Source organism: Bombus terrestris, chromosome 7 (assembly GCF_910591885.1).
Source record: "Bombus terrestris chromosome 7, iyBomTerr1.2, whole genome shotgun sequence".
NCBI lineage: Eukaryota > Metazoa > Arthropoda > Insecta > Hymenoptera > Apidae > Bombus > Bombus terrestris.
In genome coordinates this window covers 24,301,565-24,322,915 of record NC_063275.1, presented here as the reverse complement: position 1 = coordinate 24,322,915, position 21,351 = coordinate 24,301,565, and the positions used below count along the sequence as shown (strand labels likewise).

Genomic DNA, 21,351 nt, shown 5'->3' with positions numbered 1-21,351 from the left:
AAAAAGTAGGCAACGAGAAGGCTCGAGTTTATAGGAAATCGATTTTTTAATACATTCGTAAAATTTTTTATGATCCAATAGTACTATTCGAACTCTGCATCTTCAATTTTCTTGTTCTCTTACCTACTTTACTTTACTTCGTGCGATACAGTCTTTAAAATCTTATTTCGAATCTGACTGTGATTCAATGTAATTTACAAGCAATTTCATTAAATTTTTATAAGATTTTATAAAGAAAGCTTTTATCATATTTAATTGGAAGTTAATATTATAATTAGCGAAAAATGATATTCATCCTGATTTGATATTTTATTCGCTTTGCGTTATTATTTAATAAGGTAGATGAAAAGAATAAAGTTTCCTTCGTAAACGATATGAAAACACGTTACAGTTAACAACAGAATAATTCTTTTTATTTTCTCCGCACGTTTTTAACACAGCTTCTCGTTCTACATTTAAAAATACCAAAAAAAAAAATTCTCAAAGGGGAATAAGAGTTGTACTTTACAAGTTAAAAATAATAATTCAGAGAGCGCTATAGTCCATGACGACGTTACAAATATTTTAATGTTGATCAGGATTTCGTTTCGAGATTTTAAACTTTTCCAAAACTTCCCAATTTCTATTTCAGGAACATGTCTGCCATATTTACCCACGGCATTCTTGATGAGCGACGAAAGTGCATTACAAAGTTTGAAACGTCGGCGATGAAGGAAAATGTTAAAGGTACAGAGATGATTTAGTGATGAAAATTCATTCATAAGGAAGTTTGACTTTTTCTCCGGGAATCAATCTTCTGAAACTTTTCGACGTTCATCTTTCGACGTTCATCTTCCAGTTTCGGTGCGTTTACAAAGTTGAATGAAACAATTTTAGTATCTATTAATATTTCACTCGTCTACTTATTCTATCGTTCACATTCTTCAAAAAGTAAACTATTAATTCTCTAAAACGTTGATAGTTATTATAAAGCACAGTACTCTTTTGACATTCGAAACATCGTATATAGAGCCAATGAAACTGTTACGCTTTCGATTCTGTTTGACGACGTTAACGTGCTTCGTTAAATACTCACTTTCGATCGCAGTACATTTTGTCCGTTGCTGTGTATTTAACTGGAGGATTGTTAGATATTAGTTCACGGTGTCCATGAATTATTCATTACGTTGTTAAACACCGTAGCGTTGTATAATAATTCTATTTTATCGTACACATGAACCGTTTCACGTGATCTGTGATAGTATCATGTTATCGTCGAGTTTAATGATTGTATTATAGAAAAGAATTATTGAATTGGAAAAAATGTTCGATAAATTCCGAGTATTATAAATATTTTCATAGGTAATCGTACCCTTCAGTTATGCAATTTGATCGCGATACTTATCGAGCAATAAAACACGATTGCTCGCGATTGTAAAGTCGTAACAACAAAGCATCAGAATTCGAGGAATACCGCAATTTCAGTTATAGCACGGAGGATTGGTTATGAACTCGTTGCCGTTGGATGCCAGGACATTGCTCATACAGAAGAACTTGAATACGTATAATAACATTAAACGAAATTCCAATCGTTATTGTAGCAAAAATCGTTGTTTCCTTTATTACGATATAAGGTATAAATACGCATAAATATTAATATAGGATAATATTCAACGTTTAACTTGTATTGTAGAATTTGGAACGATATTTAACGTGTACTCGCATTAAACATTTGAAATCTTTCAACGTGAAAAGTTATTTTAAGGATAAACGTTGCGTATCGATATTAGGATTTCTATTTTTTGTTAGAATTTCATGGCTATAGTTGAGTGTAACATGGCAAATTAATTGGCAATAAGTCATTTGTTAATAATCTATCTTACATGCTTCCAGCTTCGTGTCTATCAAACAAACCAACCACAGGCTTTCGACGTTGTCACAAACATGACCTACCTTGAGGGTAGTACACGATGCAAATTTCACGTAGACAGATAGAATAGAAACATCGAGAATAATTTTCTCGCGTTGTTGGTTCTTGATTTATCACGATCGAATCCACTTCGTCACAATCAAATCAATTCTCGCTTTGTGTCTGCTTCGAGTCAATCTCGTGGAGAATCCCTTTGTGCAATAGAAAAAGTGATAGCGCAATATACATATAGGCGATTTAATATCAAAAGGAAAAGTGAAAATTTGAACGAATTAAGTGGCGATAGTTTAATTTATTTCTCATGATACGTAATAATATTTTAGACAGATTATTGCGCTTATTTTCGCAGCATAAAGACAGAAGAATGAAATCTTACAAATTTACAATCGGCCGAAAAACGACGTTGCTTCTGTGTTATACGAAAGTTGCATTTGTTTAAACATTGATGATTTTTCGAAGTACAATCCTCGTAAATTCTTTTCACTCGATAAAAAGTTTAACATTCGGCACGATAAATCTTCGCTACTGTGAAATTATTTCCCAGCAAACTATTATAAAAGTTCGGGATCAGGAATCTTAAATGGAAATGAGATTTATCTGAATGATTTTATCATGCTTCTACCGACACCGTATTCTGCTCTGTGATTATGATCGAAAAAGAATCATTGCACCTGCTGAGACCAGAATAAACGTTCCGTAAGACCTTCAATTACTTCGAATAGAATGGATCGGGTTTCCAATCTAGAGGGGTTCGATCGTTTTTCAAGCGTGGAATTGTTCGGTTGCCTTAGTTATTCCTATCGCTTTGCTCCACCAACAACCAAGACGTCTTGTTCGGGTTCGTCAAGGAAATAATTCGATTTTGTAGATAATTTGTAAAACAACACCACGGCTATTACGTTCATCAGTATGGTCGTAGTTCTTACGAATAAGATAGCTGCTGTTTCCATATTCTATCTGTATCTTTTTTTTTTATTTGGATGAATTTTACAATTAATTATCATTGAGAATTATAAGTAAATTTTTCTGGCGTGGTACTATGTCGTGTTTAATAAGAGTTTATCGTGTGTTTGATTCTAGTTGAATCTAGTGCTTAAATCTAAAGCGTAATGTCTTTTTAGTCTGCGGATCTGATTCGACGTGTCAAGTAATTGAGTAACTAGTGGGTTTTGGTGATTGATAACTCCTGTGTTATATCTATTACTGAATTTGGATATTTCTTCTTTGACTGCGGGTAACTTGAGATCGCGATGTATTGCTTCGTTAGTATACCAACATACCAAGGTGCATCTATTAAGGATCTTAGAGTTTTCGATTGGAATCGTTGAAGAATTTCTATGTCGGAATTACTCGCTGTTTCCCATATAGCATTATTATAACATTATTTTACTCTGCGCGTTTAAGTTGGAACGTTTTGATTTAAATTGTTTGGATTTATCTACGATACGTCGTTTCCATGTTATTCTTCTGTCCAAAATCATGCCCAAATATCTGACTGGCTCTTTGTTTAGAATTGGAGTATTATTTATGTTCACCTGTGGGTAGGTTTGTTTTCGCAGCGTGAACGTTATATAACTGGATTTGTTTTCATTTGTTTTGAAGCGCCATTTGTGGAACCACTTTTCCATAGAGTCGAAATCTCGCTGGAGAGTAGAGGAGGCAATTATCGGGTCTGAATGGGATGCTAATAAAGCTGTATCATCAGCAAATGTCGTTGTGGTTATCTCTGTTAAAGTTGGTAAATCGGCAATGTATATGGTGAACAGCAGAGGTCCGAGGACACTGCCTTGAGGTATGCCAGTTTCTATTGGAAATGTTGCGGTTATAGCGTTTAAATATTTAATCATAAACAGCCTATTGGTTTGATATGATTTTAAGATGGAGTAGTAGGTGTGCGATAGGATTTTCTTTAGTTTGAACAAAAGTCCTTCGTGCCACACTTTATCGAATGCCTGCTGAATGTCTAGGAATACCGCAGAGCAATATTTTTTCTTTTCTAAATCTTGACTGATTTTATGGGTTAAGCGATGAATTTGCTCTATCGTATAATGTTGCTTCTCCATCAGTGTCTGCCTCTGTTTCTATATTCTATCTGCTTTTGAATCTGACTCTGCGTCTAAACGTATCTACATAATATATGTGTCTATACCTGTATTACATATTGCAGTTATGTATCTGTACCTGTGTGTACGAGTATGTGTATCTATGTACATAGGTATATGTATATATACATACGTTTCTCTTCCTTCCCTTTCTGCGCGCGTGTAAATTACGCGTAACTGAAGCTATTCGCACAATATCATAAATATTGGATTCATTGAACAGCGGTCAGAAATGTAGCTCGAAGCGGGGTCATGCAATGAACTATTCAATCCTATTTCGTACTACGATAACTTCACGGTTATTTTAAATTTTCATCTTTTATTAAAGGGAACATAGATTCGACACCGGTTTATTTCAAAGAGGGATTTTTGATTGGATTGGTTGGAACGGTAGAAACTGTATTTTTATAATTCGGAATATAGGATCAGAAATATAGGATCGACGGACTATCTACTAAAACTACAATTTCACGAGCTCCGTCACTGTTTATGACTTTTCTAAGTTACTTCTGTTAAATTTAGATCTATAGTTCTGATGTTGTTGACGTTTCAATTTTACTTTTGCTATTTAAAACGCGAATTTTATAGCAGAACGTACATAGATATTATACATGTTTGAATTATGTCGAATATATTGATCATAGTACGCCAGACGAAGATTCCTGTTTAAAATCGCAATTACTTCGTGTATTCGTAAAAATAAGTATGGCAAGTCTGTTTGTTCTAATTAATTTATTGATTTCGTTCGCCGGAGAACGGAGATAATTTGGCGAAAAACACGCTTTTCTCACGATAAAACTGTCTGCGTGAAATACGTGTTCCAGGTTCCTATATTGGTACAGTTTCGCCTGATTTTCTGCTTTAACGATCTGTTTGTTCAATGTCACGAGCGGATAACACTCAATAAAATTGTTGTATCAATCGAGCTCACTTGTTAATCACACGGTTTATTTGCAGTTGCAAATGTATAAGAACACTCTACAACGCATTCGATATTCGTGCGAGCGCTTCAAATTATAAATCCGTGTTTTAAATTTCCGCTTGTTACGCGAATTTACCAATTTATTTGTTTTCGGATAAAAATAAAAATCAAAAACTGATTCTCTCGATAAAATCATATTGTTAAATAATACCGTTCAATAACTCTATTTATTTTTTAATCCGGAATCCGAGCATTGCCCGAGACTGTTGCATGATGCATTTGAAACAGTATATTTTAAAATTTTTACAATTTCAGAAATCAAAATCATTTAAACAGGTTTCTATTATCATCTTTTAAGACCCTAACCGCAGGATGCGAATAATTAAAAATATATAAAAGCTTTTCGTACGATAAATTAAAAGTTTTTCGATAAATTTTGCAAATGTGGTTTTCTTAATACATATAGAAATGTCGATGCAATTCTAACGTCGTCGATAGAAAAACTAAATGATTTAGCAGAGATTGACGACAATCTACGAACGGGACTGTGTCGTCGCTCTTCGAGCCCAGTAAATGTTCGGTTCTGGTGACAGTGGATTTATCGTTACAAGAACCGCGAACCCGATATTCCAGCAACAATATCTACATCGTTTGCACTGTGCGATAAGTCAAGATGTTTACATGTTCTTTTCTTCTAACCACTGATGCTTAACGAATGAAGAATATTTGGAGTATGTAAAATATATAAAACTTTGTTTTCTCTCTCTCTCTCTTTCTTGTTAATTAATTTCTACAAGCAAAACGTTTCTAGTATGTGCTGCAAATTACGCTAGATGTTGTGAAAAATTGACGATATCAAAGGATGTAAAACGTAATATAAAGTCACAAAGTATAAAATATAGCGTGATTCGTCATATTGATTCCTTCTACACGTATTTTATTTTGGTATTTGCACAATTGTTGACGTGAATTTTGAGTTTGGTATTTGGTATCTGGAATTTTTTCTCTGATGGGATTTATCTTTGACGGTATATATTGATTTTTGAGATTAAAGGCTTTTAATCTTTTTTATCCTTTTGTAATTTCCACTTTTTGGGATTACGCTGTTAGCTTCTGTCATTCTTTTGCTATATTTTATTTTGTGGTTGCGTTCTTTTTTCGTTCTTTTCATCATTTTTATTTTCTTGTTCCACGTTTTCGACTTTTTTATTCTTTGATAATACCGGATATAATATTTTTAGAGAACTCTGTTCTTTTTCTTAATTTTGGCATTATCCTGCATGGATTAATTTTAACTTTTCACCACCTTTTTCTAGTCGATTGTGGAAATTATATTTCTAGAATGTTTAATTATTAACCCAAATTTTGGAGAAATATTTTCATATATCAATTTTACGAATTTAATTTACTGTAAATATACTTTCATTTTACGAATTTAATTTACTGTAAATATACTTTCAAGCATTGATATTTTTATCACTATAGTTGTATTTAAGGAAGAGATTATATTACTTTTACTATATTTATTTCCTTAAAATTCGTATCTTCTGTAATCTTTCGGATTAATGGCAAATAAATAGGTTTAATATATTGAAAAAAAAGGAATTATCTGCAATCTGTACACATTTGCCAAATATATGGTCGTTGTATTTAATCTGTCATAAACTGTCTTCCCAAAATGTTACGTAATAGAGCATGACATTTAAATTTTGTCAAATGCGTCTTTCCTTACGGATGGATAAAACCGTATATGTATTTCTCTGGGAAGAAATATATCCGTTTCTCTTTTCGCATTTCGATTGTTTCAATTTTTGCATCGCGAAATATCCTATGTCGATGTTTATCTGCGCGTAAACTGTTACTTCCTGGGAATTTTCCACGCTAGAAACATATAAAAGCAAATACGATTTTTCGCTTTGATTTTTATGTTTTTACCGTACGAAAATTCGGTAATTTTTATCTTGTAAAGTAATGCGTCGATGATTGATTTGTTGAAATTCTAGTAATTCCCGCTATTTAACTGAATCAGCTAGCTGAAATTATCAATAATCGGGTTCTCATACCAACCGCGTTTCGTCCACGGGAAGCCACTTTTACTCGATATCGATATCGATATCGATCTTGCAGCTAGATAGGTAGCACGTATATGAAAAATTGGCATATCCGTTGTTAGTTTGCATTCACACATTGCGCAAATTGGCGTTGATTTCCGCCGATTTAGCAACATTTCATTCCATCGATCAACGATTTCAAGCTATACACAGGGATTTAGTTACAAAGCTAGTTAATTACAAGCGTTCATACACCTTAGGTCGTTAAATAATTAATATCCAGCTCCTGCAATATTTCAATGAAACGATAGGAATGTAAATCAAAGGAAGTATAAAATAACAGACACAGCTTTAACGTCGCTGATCTCATAAATCAGGCAACAAATTTTTAACCGATCAAGTATGCAATTTCATCCACCGTTTTTCTCCATCGCTGTACCACTTTCGGAACCAATAAAAATTTATCGCAAATAACTGGCCTGTTCGCCGTGAAGCTTTCCACGAAAACGTTCCGCGTACGAGTTTTCGCGCGACGTTACGACGCAAATTGAATTAATTTATCGCGACTGAGATGAACGATGGAACAGCACTGCTTGCTATCTTCTCGGCTATGCGAAGCTCGCTGATATCGTATTCATACGCGTGAACACCGCGTCTCTTCATGAACAGCGGCGAACCTCGTTTCCACAGCGAGCCCGTTATATCAGCCTGCGTTTCATTTCGCATTAAAACATCGTTCAATCTTATATTCCCTTTGCTCGTTGTTTTCTACCTAGAGTGGACAATGATGATGCGTGCTTAACGGCTTCACTTTGTGCAACAGTTACGTCGTGCCTCGGCACGGAAAATAATGAGATATTATTTTTTAACTTTCTGCGTTCAATATAATTTATAAGTATTTATTCTACGTTCGTTTTGTTAAATAGTTACAGTCGTATTCAGGCGCATTGCATCGATATTTCGATACACTTAAAGTGTCAAATATTAGGTTGTCCGAAAAGTGTCTTTCCTCTACAGACACGTCTTTTACAACGATGCATCTTTATACAAACATGAAATCTAATTTATAGAATTTTGTGATCTTTATTTTGATAAAACAAAATGGATCATACGTAATTCGATAAAATAATATAAAGCGGAAAATGTCGTGCATCCATTATGTCCTTCTAAAACGAAAGAAACTTTTCGGACGACCTAATGTTAAGTGGTATATAGTATATGTGTTCGACACGACGTTTGAATTTACGTCAGATTTTTATGAATGTTCATTTACTCTTTTCTGTTTTATGTATATTTTATTTGAAATAGCGTTGGAAGTTTTTACCAGTATCCCCTTCGTAACAGTATCACGAATACGTAGATATGAAAAATTTTCGAAATGTATCGATTTCAATGATTCAGTACCGACCAGCGGCTGATAAATTTAGACGAATGAAAAGCAAAAGCGTGTGATACGATCTTATATTTACGGACACCACCGTTAACTTTACGACGTTCGTACGTTAAAAGTATTCTACACCGTGTTTCAACGAGATCTAGATTATATGTTAAATTTCTTTATCAAAACTTTGAGATCAGGGCAAAAAGTTGCGTTAAAATATTAGCTGGTAAAACAGCTATCAATTATTGTAGCTTTAAATACTTTGCCGTGTTACTACCGGTATATGGAAGTTATACGGAAAGAATAAAAATTACAAGTAAAAATGTTAAAGTAAGATATTCGGGAAATTTTGGTGAAAGGGTATAGTTGAGGAGAAACGCCGGAAACGAGCGTAGGAGTGGCGGAGGAGAGAGCGAGGAAGTTACAAAGAGAAAGTCTTAGAAATAAAAGTACGAAAGAAAGTGGAAGATGGCGCGGACAATGGTGGAAGAAGGTGCAGGTTACCGAGTCCTTTTTAGAAGTTCCGTCGTTGCGACGATTCTATAAATCTTCTGGCTTCTTCGGTTGGAATTTCCCGGCGCTTTTGCTTCTTATGCTAATCGACGGCCGAGATAAATGATTTTATATCCTGACTTGTGCCTCGCTACGTTTTAATAACCACACGACGAACTGATCGAAAATGCTAATCTCCGTTCCCGATGGATACCAGTCGCACGGATTAATTACATTTGGCTTGGAACATCGCGCCGTGAATGCGAAATTAAGGCGCGATTATTATAATCGCCAATGCCCGAAATTAGCAATGTAATATCGTCGTGCGATATCTTGGCACAAATTATATAACGTCCTTTTAACCGCAAGATATCAGAATTTCTTTCCTTATTTTATACGATTAGAACGAACCATTTCGCGAATTTCATTCGTATTTATCGTTACATGTAACGAAATTCGAATCGAGCCGATTCTTTTATCGAGGAACGAGATTCGGAGATACCGCGATGTTTCTCGAAAATTTACACAGACGGACGGACGTATTAATTCCGTGACGTTGAAAGGATATCGGGAAGCGAATCAAAACGGTGACCCCGTTTTTCCCTGTAAAACATGGAACGAGCGATTTATCGTTTCCAGATACGCTACCACGTGGCAACGTATTTTATTGTTTCGACTGGAACGTTGTTAGATTTTTGTTATGACTCGATGAAACGCGCTCCTTTCGCGTGACGTATCACGAGACGGAACTTTGGTTCGATCGAAGACACGACAAGGTTCTATAATGGCTGTGCCAAGGGATTCTGCTACTTTTTGTCGCCTGCAATCTATTGTGGATACGAGTAACAGTGTTCCACACGAGGAATTCTGATAATCCTCGATGGAACCGTACCTTACGCTGTACGAGTCGATAATATCAAAATAAAACGGAAATCTCGCAGATAAATTACTCGAATTTTTCTGAGATTCGATGGTCACACACTCGTGTACGTTCGACATTGGCTTCTCCACTCCGTTACGGATAGAATAAGTCGATGGATTCGCGCAATTTATCCTCCATTTCGCCATTACTATCGGATGTCGGAACACGGCGTCGAATAATCCGACTTCGTCGACGTTTTGCGAACATTCAAGAATATAAAAACGTACGTGTTTGAGGGTTTCCTCTGTATATCATACTTTGCTGAGATTATGGCTGTTACTCTTAATATTATGGCATCTCCAAGCATTTTCGGTCATCTTGGTCGGACGCTTCAGACATATGTAAGTACTTAATACTTTTGATACTTTCAAGTGGCTTTTTTCCGACTAACGTGAGATATACTGTTGCCACATAACGTGAGTTATGATGAGACACGGAGCTAGACTAACGAAATATCTGCCATGAATTTCTGGAAGAAATTTCGAGGGATAAAAGGAAATTGAAAATTTCTGGGAATTGGGGGAATTAATAAGAAATAAATTGGTATAAATTAGGATCGACAAATTGGATGATGTTTCAATTAGAATATTATTTTTCTTTTACGATGTAAAAATCCAGCCGTTTAATTGACTGTGATTGAAAATGAGAAAATCGTAATAGTACAACAGATATTAAATCGCGATAACTCGTAGCGAATTATCCAAAACAAGATAAAAAGTTTTCGCTGTTTTTTTTTTTTTTTATTCGTGCTTGCCAGCGTTATTTGCAAAGTTCTCTAGCCTTTGTACAATCAGCATAATCTTTCAAGAAACACCTTCTTCCTCGTTTACTATTAAAAAGAAACTGCTTAAGGTTTTCAAGCGAATTGCATTTCTTGTCAGTTTAAAATGTACCGATAAACGTCACTGCAACGAAAACACCTTTTATGTAGCCAGTCGATTACACTTGTAACGAGAGTTTCCTAAAAGCCTTAAAATCCGTGTTTCTCATTTAAAGGCGAAGCAGCTGTTGAAGCTTATACTTTTAGTTTAACAGTTCAGGATAAACGTTTCCATTTTCTATACTTTAATACTTTAAGTTATGTTTTTAAATTATAATAACATAATAATAATAATTTTATTATTACTAATAATTCATACTGCTCATACTCTTCGAAATCTTTTTGTACAATTTGAATGATCATTTCTTTTAAATTGGCCCAGAATAGCGAAAAAATGTAAGCAACAAAATTCGATTCAGACTTCAAATACGGAGAAGATTAAATTATTTTGAATCTCATCTGAAAGAGAGTTGAATTATAACGCGGTAGGTTGATAAGTCACAAGATCTGGGATGATGTTCGCTGAAATTGTAACGTGCATTAGGTTATTAGAGGTCTCGCGGTGTGCTCGAAGTGTCGCAGTAATCAACGTTAGTACGCAAATTGGGAGTTCCATATTGGCACGCTTGAGCCATGTAAGCACAACTTACTCGTATGTGACTGTGGTACTCTGTATGAAACGAGATTTATAATAATATCACTCCTCAACACATTTCATTAATATTCAAGTGCATCTCTCTCGTTAATTCTATTTCTATTCCGTGTTTTATATAACCTTAAATTCCACTCAAAATTAATCACGTCTGCTGCGCTCGTTACCAATCAATAATAATCAAAAAGTATCGAGTAAATATGCAATTCACAATCGTTCGTTTCATTTTATTCCAACTCTCTCGTCAGAATTCTCGACAATACGCTCGTATTACGATCTGGCGCCGGTTTCAAAGCGCGTAAACACCGCGGTATGCGCGTTAGATCGTCGCCATCGATCGGTCGCATAACTCTTCGGGTTAGCCGATAATTGGCAACAATTTAGAGCGGGAACGCGCAACGAATGATACTGTGTTTCGTTTCAGATTCGACCAAGAGGGTGTAAATCGATCAGGACGAAAAGGACCAAGAAGAGAAACGGCGACAAAAGCACGGTTTATCAACGATATCCTTTCACGATATCCGCCGGCAAACAGTGCCGTGAATTCGAGATACGTGGCCTATCGTCAGCGCGGAAATTACACAGTTGCGTCTCTTCCAAGAAAGAAAGAAAGAAAAGAAAACAGCTTCCGGCGCAAGATTAGAGTCCTCGAAGCAAGCACGTTCGTTAATTAAGAAATCTCGAATGGGCTAGTTTAAGCGGAACGGAGATCTGGCCAATTTTTCCTCAAAGGACCAGAGTGAACGCGAGCCAAGTCCGCAGTCGTTGTTAATTATACGCGTTTATAATTAAGCGTTTCACGAGGGTAACTTGGAGTGGTTCTCGGAGAGAGTACGGTCCTTAAGACACGAGCCTGAAAAGGGGCAACGAGACGTATTCGTAATTAGCAGAAGTGATGCTACATAGCTGAACGAACGATCGAAGCAAAGACAGATAAAAAATACAAATAAAATCGCTATGAAGTTGATTAAGAAGAAGAAAATTTGAATCGATTAGAGGAGCCATCGGTGGACAACTGGTGAGTACCTATTTAGATTTCGAAAATTGAATTTATTTTTTAAATTTATTTTAATATTAAATGCATTTTCTACCAAGATTTAAAGATTAATCAATTTGGTGTAACCATTATCGTAGAAAATGCATGACAGATACGTGTTGTCACGCAACAATTGGATTAATCGATAGTTGCTTGTAATTTAATGAAGCGAATAAGCGTATGATCGTATTGTTCCCGAGAACCTAATTATAGGATGAATTTAGAAAACATATCCGCGTAACATTATACGTCGAATTTCCTCGAGGCATTAGCCGATGTGTAATAATCCACCGATAGCGAATTAATCGGGAGCCTACACAGCTGTACTACGTAAATTAGCTATTAAATTTCCATAATCGTACCAATAGTTAATTCGTTGATCGTAAACGCGTAATTCGCCGGTTTATTAAAAGTTCGAGTAAGTTTATTTCTTACATTATCGGTTCGGTTAACGTTCATATCGAACCTGCAACGAATAAAACATTACCGGCGAATGATATCAGAAAATCGAAAGTAAGAATAATGAGTCTTTCGATTAAAATTTGCACCCGTGCCGACAGTAGTCGTCGAAAAATAACATGTTGTAAACTTTCATGCCATGTTTTTAAAAGAATTCGAAACTTCGGTATAAGCACCGATCAAAACGGAATTGTTTCGTCAAAACTGAAAGAACGATTGCGTTTTTAGTAAAATATAGATACACTTATGTGCTTTTCCATACATCTTACGTTTTATATTTCTCCTTTGTACTTTAGTCGTTAGTACTTCTAGCGCTAACGGTAATCCTTGATCTTTGTTCTTAAAAATAATTCTTTCGTTGTTACTTTCTTTCTTTTCTAAATTTTATTCGGCAAATACAACCAACAAAGCATACGCTGAAACTACCGTTACACAGTACCAAAGTTTCCAAGACTTTTATATTTTAACCGATAGATATCGCGATCGTATTAACTTTCCTGCAACATCTCATTTTTGTTTGGAATCGAAACTTCTTCTCGCAATATCTAATTTTTCTTTCGAATTAAAAATCCTTCTTGTTCAAGGAACTTTTTTTCTTCTTCGCTTCTTCGCTTCTTTACCTGTTTTTAAATATCCACCGTCCGTCGCTTGCTTGCATCACTTTTGTTTATTTTCACCTTATTACGTTCACGTTTCTGTTTACTTGTTTTGTCCGCTTAAGCGGGTTTGTGCCCATACGCGACGAAACGAAAAAATAAATAAAATCAACGTATCGCTTGAGCTGTGATATGGAAACAGATCTAAACATCGCCTGGTATATTTTTCACACGAACGTACGTACATACATCGTACCTCGGGCTCCAGCCATTAATCCGCAATTGGATTTCGCTATGAATTCTCTATCGATCGTATTCTCTGCCTATTCGCCGCGTTTCGTTTCAAACGTACCTTCCTTCCTTCGTCGATAGAAAATGTTCGTCCGATTCATCCGCTAATCGAGATTAATGGGGAACGAGATCACTGATCGAACGTAACGTACCTATACCTCCGAACGTATGCACTGAATGTTAATTAATCTTATCCCCCGTAGCTACGAAATTCGTCTTCTACAGGCGTCTATAGAATTGCGACGTTGATTCAATGGAAAGGAGATAGATTCGATGAATCGTTCGTTGCATCGATCGCTACACTCAGTATACCGCGGTTATACGATGAAACTGAGATTGAAATTTCTTAATGGCATACGAGAAATGTGCAAGTTTTAACCGTTAACGATTAGGTAAAAATATTTGCTATTTTTTGCACGATTAAGAGTAATTTTTTGAATAGCAAAATTTAATCATTTTATTCTGGATAGTTTGCCAAAATATTGTTCCTCCCACTTTGTACGAAGATGTAGTTATTTTAGAATTTGCAAGTTATCGATCAGTCTGGCTCGAGTACGTATAAAATAATTTAATTTTTGATTAAATGTAAATAGTTTCCGACCATTGACACACTTCTGCGAAGTATTTCGTTATCTTTCTAACATGCTCGGAGAGAAAACGAACATCAGCATGAAAGAATTATTCAAGCTTAAAAGTAACTATGTGCAACGTACCTTTTAACAAGTTCTTTTTGTCGTAGGAAAGCGTTTTTCCAATGATCTCTTTCAGTTATCGCATTGGTTAATATCGAGTTTAATTTCGTTCTCGCTCGTACAGCATCGGCGTTAAGCTTTCGAAGCTCTAAAACAAATGTAGCTCTATGTCAATTTTCTCACATAGTATTCGCGTTTATTGCTGTTTGACTCGCGAATACAATGGGTTTCTCTATCGATTCGTCGCAATTTGAGATAGATTTATATACCTCGAAACGTTTCGAATATGGTACGCGATCGAATCATCTTAATGTTTATACTTCTTGGTTCATTTTCTTAAAGGGAATGTTTAAAGGATTCAAGTGGAATTTGAAAAAAATTTATTTATGAAATATCTAAGACACGGAATTTAGAAAGAAATTAAATCTATGAAATTTCTGAGGCATTCGAATGGAACTTAAGCGGAATTCGTGCGTAATAAAACTATTGTGCGATAATAAGAGAAAAGAAAATGGCTCCACTGAATTGCATAAATTTGCGGCTCTTGAACCGGAGGAACACATACCTTGCCGATGATGGAGATAATTCGATCGAGTTAATTTGAGAATACTCCACGTAACCAACTGCCTATTTAGCGTTAACAAGTCAAGCAGAACTGCCGGAAGGTCTCTTGTGTTCCTGTTATGTGACTTGATGCGAATTCCCCGAGGTTCTCTATTATTTACTCTATGCTAACAACGTGAAAAGGGTAATGGGGCCAGGGAAATATTTCGTCTCGGTTGAAATCGTGCAATGACTTTTGTTTTATATCGTTAAACAAGCATCGTGGAATAAAGTTTTATTCCACTTGTTATTCTAGTATTCCATTACTAGCGTGTTTATGTAAGAAACTGCTTACGAAAAGATCATAAAAGATTCAACGATGAAACGAGAAAGGGATTCATCGTGATAATCATGCACCCAACTTTTTCAAATTTACGATCCGAACGAGGGAAAGTACTAAACTTAAACCGAAAATTTCAAGCCAACGCTGGATCAAGGTATGATGTCCTATTTTGGTAGGTAATTCCAGGAAAATTGACGTTGTAAAACGTGATCGAAATATCAGTCGCTATCCGTAGATCTGTTCGAGCTGGATACCATGTCAGAAGTTAGGATGCTATTATATGTAAAAAAATTGTTGTCGCAAAATGTTCTAACGTTGAAATGGATGAAACTGCGCTGCTTATTTCGACATTATCGAAAACAGATCCCTGGCAAATTCGAATGATCGAAACACGACGATCGAACTTCTCCAATTAGCCATCTGTCTAACTGTATCTTACAACCCTTACATTACTATAATTAGATTCTGTAATTCTAGTCACATCGCAATCGATATTCCTAACTACGATCCTATCATGATTAATTGAAATTGTGTTTCGTAAGTCCGATATTATTGGAATCAAGTTTCAAACATAAGCTGTAATCGTCGATACTATGACTAATTGATTTTTAATCTTAGTACGGTTCTCAACTTTTATACATAAATTTCAAGCGAGCTATCAAGTATACTAAGAACGATTCTTTCGTTTCTTCCCCCCTAAAAAATTTCTTAACGATAGGAAAACGCGATTTTGCTGACAAATGTATACAAATTCTTTTTATAATTGCCACCGAGAGACCATGATTAGTGAATTAACGCGCTAACGTGTTAATAACATAACGCGAAAGATATTCTCGGATTTGCTAAAAAATTCTTTAAAGCGAAGGCAACGAACAAATCTCTGTTGCGACCTACCTTCACTTTCAAGTTTCGTACGATTAAACTGAAGTTCCAGGCGAGCTTGCGACTGCAGGTTGATTTCGAAAGCTCTCTCGAGCTGGAAAAACTTGGTCCTCAGTTCGCTAAGGTTTCGACGCAATTCCGAGGCTTCGGATTCCGTTCTTTGCAATTGCTCCTCACGATATCGTTGCCACGAGTCCATCCTTTCTGTAATTACTTTAATTAAGTCACCGATTTCGATTCAGTAAAAACGGACTGTGGCCATTAACCGAAGAAAATGCCTTTGCCACTTTTTAAAATGAAACTTTTCTTATTTCTCGCATCGGCAAGTCTGACCAACATCGACGAGTTAAATTCTGTCGAGCGTGACATTTTCACATACGAAACGAAACGTATTTTGTGATTTAAATAACGCTCGCATTTTTTCCACTGCCAGTGAAATTTACTTTTTCGTTTTGAACGAAGAAATTGTTTGGCAAGATATTGTAAGAGGCGCGAATATTCGTACGGTTAACGAGAAAACTGATTGTTAAGGTTGTTTTGATGCAATTAGGGTTATTTACAACTACAGCTGCAATGTATATTAATTCGCTATCTTTCAAGATTTTCTATCTAAATATTTACTACAGTTTCATATGCAGACGTACAAAATGTTTTCACGATTATCGTAAACCGCGTAAATTGCAATTTTGCAAATATTTCTATTAATTACTTAGAAATCTAAAAAACGGTATCGAGCCATCGAAATGATTATTATTTTTTACTTACAAACCATACGATAATCGCAGATCTGGTATATTCCGATAAAGATCGTGAAACAGCAGATATTTGTTGGTCGCTCGTGAAAAATAACTCTCGATTTTCCGACCGGATTGACATCATGGCCTTAGATTCGATCATATGCGCTGGCAGAGGTTCCACTTCATCGCGAAGTTGGGTAAAAGCGTTCGGTCAGTTCAATCGATGCGAGTAATCGATTAGAAAGAAGCAAATATGAGTTCGACGGCCAACGCTTAACTGGAAAAGGACCATTCTCGACGAGTGCTCGCGATTTTCCGCCAATTATACGTTTCGTTCGGCTCTGCATCAACGAATATTTCTTTCTATTACGGAATTAATAGCGTATAGATCAATAATTCTTACCATTTACTAGCCTGTGTCACTAAAATACTCTCTCGCTCTATCGAATCACTTTTTTTTTTTTGCTATTACTTAAAATATCTATTTCGTTTTCATCTTCGGATTCTATTAGGTTGTCCGGAAAGTGTCTTTCTTTTACAGACACGTCTTTTACAGCGATGCATCTTTATAGAAACATGAAACCTAATCTGCCGAACGTTGTGATCTTCATTTTGATAGAACAAAATGGATCATACGTGATTCGATACAATAATATAAAACGGAAAATGTTATGCATCCATTATTTTCTTATAAAACGAATGAAACTTTTACGATTAAATATCTAATTAACGTCGTCGTTAATTATACATTTTTTCGTAAGAATGTTTACTTATTTTCGATACAATTTCATCTCATACTGTATATGCGAATCTGCTCGAATGAAAGAAAGTTTGTTATATAGTTTCATTATCAGAGAAAAAATATAGAAAGACATTGAATTACACGGAAGAAACATCAACTGTGATTAAATCAAATTAAAGTATTTGGAAGAACGACAGTAAGCAGGAGGCGAGTTCATTATCACGATATTCCATGCGAGCGGGATGGAACGCGGACGGAAATGATCTTCTCTGTTTCACGCTAATGACTGTTCCATTCTCATTTTTCTACGCCAGGTCGACGTCCTCAGGCTTGTTCTCGTTATGAAATATGCAGCACCGTTATGAGCAGGCGGTCACCGCAAAAAAGGCAGAAAGTCAATATACTGTCGCGTCACGCACAGTGTTAATCCTTCGAAATCAAGCTACCGAATTTTTCCTATGCATTTCAACCAGCAGAAACTTCTATAGACGAATGTTTCCTCTTTTGAAAAATTCAGTTCCGCATTTGATTCCACCCTTTTACGTCACGAAGCAAATACTTGTAAAAAAAGGAAAGGAAAAAAGAACGGAGATGTCAGTATGTTGAAGCAAATTTTAATCTCCTGTTTATTACAGTTTTTTTTTGCGTTTTCACCATCCGTACAGAGAAGGTGCTCTTTTTAGGAGACGGTAAAGCAAGCTTTCAAAAGCTTAGAGCTCAGAATGAAGCAGTCGATAATTGTAGCACGTAGTTCGTGGAACCAGATTTTCATCGAGACACGCAGTAAAGAGAGATAAAAAGTTGATTAAAAAAATAATTTCTATGTGCCGGAGAAAATTACCATGTTCCGTCTGCTTCAGTTTTTTGTCTCCGATATCGATATATCTCTATGAGAAGAAAGCGGGAAAGAAGATGGAAGAGGAATACAAAGCAGTAAGATGATGTTCTACGAATTAATTTCAACAGAAACGAACTTGGATTAATTTGACTCTCAAATGCAGAATTAATACTTTGTTCGTTAGATCTTTTAGAGCTGAATTTTTTATCAGTCTATGAGAATGGTTGTTTTCCATTAAGCAAAAATACGAAATACGTTTAGCAGATATATCACAGATTTAATACCAATACATTTACGAAATTTATTTTTTGCCTGATATTGTGAACAAGTCAAGGCTAAAGTTTAAGATCAATTTTATCGAAAACGAATACGTGCGTTTAGCATTTTTCGCGAGTTTATTCTTAATCAAACGGTTTAACGATCGCAACTTGTAATTAAATTAAAGCTGAAAGAATAAGATCTTCATCGAGATATTTAAGAAACGTTAAAAAGTTCCTCTATATCGGCAAAAAGTATTCCTACGTTATTCAGAGGCTTGCTCTTACGCAATTTCTTATTCGTTATCGTAGGATCGATCGTTCTATACAGAGGCAACGCGTTCATATTCACGCGACAGTAAGAAAAGAGAGCTATGAAGGAATACCAGTACGCAGGCAAATGGAGAGATAGAAGTTTTTTATCCTTAATAAAATCCGTAAGAAGAAAATTTGTTCCTTGCAGGTGAATTTATCACGTGTAATAATCTCAACGCAAGATTGGTGCTTTCGTAAGATACCACGCGATAACGTTCCGCTGTGGTTTTTTTATTACGATGTCAGCCGGATCGTTAATCACGGATTTGCGAACGTCGTCAAGAAAACGGCAGAGGTGACAATGATAATTGGACAAATATTTCTTCGTGAAACGATCGGTGTTATACGATGTCGAGAAATGATACGAATAAGCTGTTCATAACGTTCTCGCGATATATCGCTGAATATGGTGCGACGACGATGGATGAAATAACGGTGGATTTTCTGCAGGAAAAAAAGCGAGAACTGAGTTTAAATCAGTACTTTATTAATTATTCAATATTGCGTGTATATGATAAACAGCCGTATTTGTCTTCGATAAAATTGATCTTAAACTTTAGTCTCGATTTGTTCACAATATCAGGCAAAAAATAAATTTCGTAAATGTATTGGTATTACATTTGTGATAAATCTGCTAAACGTATTTCGTATTTATGCTTAATGGAAAACAACCATTCTCATAGACTGATAAAAAATTCAGCTTTAAAAGATCTAACGAACAAAGTATTAATTTTGCATTTGAGAGTCAAATCAATCCAAGTTCGTTTCTGCTGAAGTTAATTTATATAACATCATCTTACTGCTTTGTATTCCTCTTCCATCTTCTTTCCCGCCTTTTTACCTCTTTTGACATATTTGCCCCCTCGTCGTTTCCTAATTTTATGTATTACAAATTTCCATTTAAATTGCAATTCTATTATATATATCGTTTAGACAAATGGAATGTCTCAAAAGTTTTAAAGAAACATTTACTTAGCTCGCGAATAAGAACCAATAAGATGTTCGTTCGTATATAGTCGATTTCTTTTTCGTAGGAAAACAAAAATATTTGTCTAGTATTACGTTCAATGAATCGCCTTTTAGTTCGAGTTTCGTAGCAAAAATTTCAAGATATTCCATTCTCCTTATTTGTGGATCGAGGTGCGAGTACCGAATAATGTCTTTGTACAAAGACCGGTAAGCGTTGCTGAAAAGGAGAACTATTTTGTTACGACGTTGCTAACAGATTCTTCGCTTTGTCTCGGTTTTATAGTTCATCTTTGATGTAGAGAAAGTGTCTCGTCTGAGCTTGTCCTTTTCGATGATGCTCGACGCTTACCTATTTTAAATGTCCGCCCTAGTTCCTGGTCTTTTCGCTGGAAACTCTGTGCCAATTTTCTACATTGGCTCTTATTATTAAGGTCACGGATATTTCAATTTACTAGAGGATTTTATATTTCAGCGAGTGACTTAGGTTTGCATCGCGTTTACTCGAGTTCAGTCGCATCGAGTTTCGTTGAAAAAATATATAGAGCCTTCAGATCGACGTCTAAAAGCAGTTTCAAATTTTCTAAATAATATACGTAATTCGGTTATTTCTGCAAAGAGTAGCAGTTTAAATTTTCATTCCAATTTAGAGCTTTTTCACAGTGGTTCAAAAATGCGATGTGTAATCATTTAAAAATACAAAGGCTCGGATATTTAAAGCTTATTCGAGCTAGTTCAATTATTAGGTTGTCTGAAAAGTTTGTTTCGTTTTATGAGGAAATAATAGACGCACAATGTTTTTTCTTTTATATTATTTCTTTTATATTATTTTATATTATTTCTTTTATATTATTACGAAGGTAAAAAACACGTTTGCGAAAGAAAGACACTTTTCGGACAACCTAATATTTGCTTTCTTATCTATTCGATATTTGAGATATTTAAATCTCCGCATCTTTTAATTACCGTCACAAACGACGGCTTTAGACGTAAAATTGGTCTATTCGCATCATTTCGATTCAGCTTACATCGATAGTATTATCAAGCTCTTTGTGGGAGAACGATATTCCTGTGCTCCACCGATCGTGTCTGTCTGCTATTGTTCCTCCGCCGTAGGTTATTTCGCTCTTGAGAAAACTATTGAATTCCAGCGACGCGACGTTTCGATGTGCACCTATTCCTCTCTTACATTTATTTCTATAGATCTATCGAGGGCGCTTGATAAAAAATTTAACGCTTCTAACCCGGGACACTGGGGCTGGTTCGGAATAGTTGGCGAAGCGCAACGATCATCGCTGCATTTCGAGCTATTGTTTCGTTTAATCGACAGGAAATAACCGCGGATACCCGTCAATTCTATTCCCGTGCACCAGGAAATGCGGGACGTGGTTCCGTTCGTTTCT

At 35.6% G+C, this 21,351-nt stretch overlaps 2 protein-coding genes across 2 annotated transcripts in view; one reads left to right on the top strand and one right to left on the bottom strand.

Moving 5' to 3' along the window:
• The window catches only part of LOC100643486 (glutamate receptor ionotropic, NMDA 2B), a 360,187-nt gene that overhangs the window by 5,002 nt on the left and 333,834 nt on the right, over positions 1-21,351 (top strand). Inside the window, exon 2 of the mRNA XM_048407837.1 lies at positions 11,676-12,269. The gene's annotated coding sequence lies outside the window, so the exon portion shown is untranslated. The remainder of the gene's footprint in view (positions 1-11,675; positions 12,270-21,351) is intronic.
• LOC100644849 overlaps positions 1-21,351 on the bottom strand; it is a 172,141-nt gene that overhangs the window by 5,789 nt on the left and 145,001 nt on the right. The window lies entirely within an intron of this gene.